Source organism: Hydra vulgaris, chromosome 08 (assembly GCF_038396675.1).
Source record: "Hydra vulgaris chromosome 08, alternate assembly HydraT2T_AEP".
NCBI lineage: Eukaryota > Metazoa > Cnidaria > Hydrozoa > Anthoathecata > Hydridae > Hydra > Hydra vulgaris.
The window spans coordinates 21,334,656-21,340,219 of NC_088927.1; the positions used below are offsets into that span (position 1 = coordinate 21,334,656).

General features: G+C 25.4%; 1 long non-coding RNA gene across 1 annotated transcript; it reads left to right on the top strand.

Moving 5' to 3' along the window:
* Nucleotides 1–4,601: 4,601 nt before the first annotated feature.
* LOC136084225 (uncharacterized) lies at nt 4,602–5,165 on the top strand. Its single transcript, XR_010640408.1, has 2 exons — nt 4,602–4,659; nt 4,928–5,165. It is a non-coding gene; the product is annotated as an uncharacterized LOC136084225 (long non-coding RNA).
* The last annotated feature ends 399 nt before the right edge of the window (nt 5,166–5,564 follow it).

A 5,564-nucleotide genomic window follows, 5' to 3' on the forward strand; every position in this document is an offset into this window, starting at 1 on the left:
ATCTTTGATATCTGATCGAGTCTCGCCATTCAGATTTAGCTTCTTTAAGTTCTTTAAGTTTTGAATAACATTCTTCAAACCAAGAATATGTTCTGCAAAAGATTTTACACTGTCAATCTTAGCTGACCTATGTGCATACAACATACATGGCAAAGAGCATCCAATGTGTTCTTTTAAAATTTGCTATATTTGCGAGCTAGAGCAGAACAAGTTATAAGTCGTTTGTGCAACACCGAAAAAGTTTATAACCTTAGTACAACACTCTGCGGCATGGACACCGCACAGGTTTAAACTAAAACAACCATAAAGAGAGTTTATTTTCAACGGGTTATCTTTTATAATCTTCTACAGTTTTTTTTTTATCTTTTATATTTTCAACGTTATCAGGAACTGATAAGATTTCAGTCATGTTAACTAAATCTACTACTTGATCTACAACGTCGTCGTTAAAATTCGTCGTTAAAATTTGCTTCTACATTATGATATTGATTTTCTGAATATATCTCTTTCGGAGACACTGAAAAACCATAACTTTGAAGTAGTGTTTGTTTTTCATTTACGTTTTTGAATTTCGACAATATTTCTTTCCACTTTTGAGCACTAGATTTGCAACAGCAATTAATTTTTTATTATACTTTGAAATGAGATTTGATATAAATTGGCATTAATTATTGTTCCAGTAAATAAAGCATTTTGAGAGAGATAAAAACATAAGGATGAATATCGATGGTGAGTATATAATCAAGCAATATATATAACAAATTTTTTTCATATACTTTATTAAAAAATACCTTCATATATTTTATTAAAAAAATGCATTCGTATATTTTATAAAAAAAGCAATTTTTATAATTTAATGCTTTATTCCTTTTAACGAAACTCTATATTTAACTGGTGAAACGGTAACATATAACTGGTTAAACTAAACTGTAGAATTAAAAATAAAAAACGGTTCTACGAAGTAAACCTTCCCGGAAAAAATCTCCTTGGAAATACTCCTCGGAAAAAATCCACCTGAGAAAAAATCCCCAAAAAAAAAGTTCCCTGCATAAAAAAATTCTTTAAATTCTTTTTTGAAATTGATAGATTGCCTTGTCCAAACCAAAACCTTTAGTCACTGTGGGCGGTAATCCTTGCATGTTCAACTTATTTGTCAGTTGATGCATGCACACCTACTTGCATGTTTTACCTATTTGTCAGTCAATAAATATTCTAAATAAATATTCTAAATAAATATTCTAAATAAATATTCTAAATAAATATTCTAAATAAATATTCTAAATAAATATTCTAAATAAATATTCTAAATAAATATTCTAAATAAATATTCTAAATAAATATTCTAAATAAATATTCTAAATAAATATTCTAAATAAATATTCTAAATAAATATTCTAAATAAATATTCTAAATAAATATTCTAAATAAATATTCTAATTAAATATTCTAAATAAATACTTCTAGCATATTCTACTTATTTGTCAGTCGATTTATGAAAAATGAAGGATTAAGGTTTTGATTGTAACATATGTATGTATGAAATATTTATATTATAAAAACTATTATTTTTATATATCGTTTATTATATCCACTGTAAAAAAAAAAAAAAAAAAATCATGGTGGATTTTTTTCCGGGGAATTTTTTCCAAGAGCAATTTTTATTGCCACCAAAATAAAATTTTCACTAATACTCTTTTCTAGCATTCTGTTCTAAAATCTATTTCTAACTTTCATTCTAAAATACGGCAAGTGATTTAAAGTACCGCGAATGATCTAGAGTACTCAAAAAATACAAACGCCGTCATAAATGCTTCTAAATAATACGCTCAAAGTAGTTGATACATAATTGTTTATCTTTTGATGTTTTAATTTTTGAATTATTTCTAAATAATTTAGCTTATAAAATTTATAAAATATTTATACTGCTTGCATTTAAACTTGAAAAACGGTTACTTTACGATACTAATGTTGAAAACTGTGTTTTGATCAACAAAGTCATCTGCATTATGTTTGGATAAGCAAATACAATATTTGTAATTCATAAGTCCAGACCCGTGAACATAGCCGGGCCCCAGGATAATATAATCCCCCTCCTCTCTCTCTCTCTCTCTCTCTCTCTCTCTCTCTCTCTCTCTCTCTCTCTCTCTCTCTCTCTGCGGCCATGGATGTGCCTGACCACCAGATTTTTATCCAATTAAGAACATATGTAGCTTGGTAGAAAAATGTCTGGTGATAAAATAACAAGCACTGATCAAATATTTTTCAAAGCACTAGGCAGTCCATTCCGAAAGAATTATTATGAAACTGATGAGGTTAATGTTTTAGCGAGTTACAAAGCAAAGTACATTTATTTTAAAAATTGGTTACGAAACTTTAATGCATCTATAAATGTTTGTTAAATTGTTATATTAGTTTATTTTAACTAAATATATTTTAAAAGTATTTTAAACTTTCAAATTTCTCACTAACGTTAATTACCTTTATTTTTTTAATGTGCAAACTAAAAAATTAATTACTAAATGTTAAAAAAAGTTTTGTTCTAATGACTTTCTTTTACAAATCCTAAAATAAAACACTTTTTTTTCTTTCTTCTTCTTCCTTATGTGCATCTATATTTTTGTCCAGCACTGTATTTTTCGGTTATTAAGGTTCTCGAAGAAATTCTAATGTCTTGAGCACGATGGAAAAACTTTAAATGAGGAAGCTTTTGCTTTATTACTGCTGTTGCTTTTATGCTCGTTTTCTAAAACCAGAGCTCTCAACATTGCACCACTACTGTTCAAATTTAATGTAAGTCTATATTCTGTATCTACTCTTTAAAAAAATTTTGTGCAAGTCTTTTAGCGTCCCTATTACGTAGGGTGGCTGCCCTGGTCTTAACTATCACATGGTACAATAATAAGTTTTACATAATATAATTATAAAATGGTTGCAGCCGTAGCCATAAAAACCATGTCACCTCATGTCTACTGACATCAGTGAAACCTTTTATTGACAAATAAAAATAAATTTTTCAAGCATTTTTTATTTGCCATTTTATCAATGAAATATATTTATACTGAGCCTTACACAGAGTTTTGTCACTAATTTACATCCTCACTAGTTTACAAACTCTGATCATTTCTAAATTTTTAACACCCTCTAATCATTCCTAAAGAGACAACTAAAAGATTAAAAAAAAAACTAAAAAAGATGATCTTATGATCTTATTTACTTTCAAAGCATTCTTATATTAAAGTTTCATTATAATTCCAACATTTTCCATTTTTATTAATTTTATTAAAATAAACTTTATATAGATATTTTTATATGAGTAATGTTTTATTTATTATTAGTTTTATTCTTTGTTTATTTTATATTTGATATCAAATTATCCTGAAATATGCTTAATTTCGTTCTTTTTACTGATGACGTTATTGTTTTTTATTCCAACTCCAATATAAAAACAACTTTCTCTACACTAAATTGTGAGCTGGAAACCGTTAATGAATATTTCAAACCAAATAAACTCTTTGAATATTAATAAATCTAACTATATTCTGTTTCAACAGCAATAAACAACGAAGAGGCGAGCCCGATGACTTGCCTCGTCAACTTCCTCAGCTAACAAACAAAATTATATCAAACAATATTGCATCACTTTTGAACCTAATCATTATATTTGATAAACATCTTAATTGAAAATTTTATTAACGCTAGTTAAAAACAAAATTTATAAAACAAAAAGTCATTATGCATAAAATAAAACACCTACTAGGTTAAAAATGTTAATATTACTTCTTCATCCATAGCTACATAAGCTATTATAATATTGCTTGGGCAAGTATTTACTTTTCAACATTAAAAAGTACATATATATAAAACAAAAACAAGCCAATAGAGTTCTATTTTATGCGCATTAATGCACCCACACCAAGCCGTTACTCCAAGAAATTTAAGCTTCTAATATACAATAGTTAAACCTGTTCCAAAACTTGTTGTTCATATTTAAATATAGATATGACATGTTTATAAATTATTTAATAATCAATTTAAAAAAATTAATCATAAATGCTAAATGAGGTACTCACAAATATAGTGTTTATCGACAACTTTAACTTACCTTAAAAAATTTCAACTTAAAAAACAGATTACTCAATTTCATATAGACCTCGTCTATGAAACATAGTTCTTAATGAAATAACATGAAATTTATAACCTTAATAAGTTATTTTAAAAGCATAGTTAAACAGTACTTTTTTTGACGTAATGACGAAATTTCTAACAGAAAATAATAATAATAATAGTAATCTTGTTAAATTTCTTACTTAAATTATTTTTTTATTTTATGGTTGCAAGCTTCTCGTAGTTAATTATTATCTTGCTTTATATAATGATTACTTGTAAAAAATGTTTATAATGACGAAGTAAATAATAATATACTTTTTTTAACTACATATTTTTGCTGTTTTTTATTAATGTTTATGATATTATTATTTTTTTTAAATATTAGTTAAAGTTTAAATTAGCAGGAAATTACGTTTTCCATTTTCTTCCTAAACTAGTTTAGTCAAAAATTAAAAATATTGGTATGTTACATAAAATATGTACTTTCTTTAAATTTTCATAAAAGCTTTTTTTCATATTTGTTATTTTAGAAACTAGTTAAAAAAACTTAAAGTAATCTTTATTTTTATTAAATTCATTATATTATGTTATTTACTATTTTATTAAACTCATTATATCATGGAAAACTTGATAAAATAATACTTGCATAATATATAAAACTTTTCACATATAAAACTCAATTATAAAACTTTTTAAAAATTTTCATTTATTTTAAAAATTCAATTTAGTAAGTACATATAAACTTAATTTATCTATGTTATATCAATGTACCTGTATTATAAAGTAAACATATATTACATATAAATGTTTATTTATTTAGAAGTTGTAAAATGGTTACATCTACTCATGTATTTGTTTTGTTGCTACTATTTGTGACGCCAAGTTTTACTTTAAGTCTTTTCGAAGTGATAAAGAATATAATAGAAAAATTGACAAAAAGAACAGGATCTGGTCCAACGTGCACAGTTGTTTCAGAAACAATATACTTATTGTTTTTCGATCAAGTTTTATCCACAACTATTTATTATGAAGTTTGTTCAAAGCGGTAAAAAATAAAACTTTAGTTTCTGCACTCTAAAAAAATTATTGAATTATAAAATATATTTGTGCGTAATTTTTTTATTATACTTATATAATGAAAATAAAAAAATGGTGGATAAAATATTAGTAATTTATTTTCATTTGTTATTATTTTATCTATTAATTATTTAGTCTAACTATTTATTTAGCGATCCTAACATCAGCTTTATTTCAGTTGTGTAAACTTTTACATCCATAGCAGTACTTACTGAAGGTATTTCACTGAAATATGCACTGAATTAATTTTAAATTATCAGTATATAATTCTATCTTATTTCGGAAGTTTAAATGTTTAAAACTTTTTTTTTAAAAGGGGCTAAAAAAAATAGGGTGACTTTGACCCACTACATAGGGTGAATTTGGTCTAGGTTAAAGCC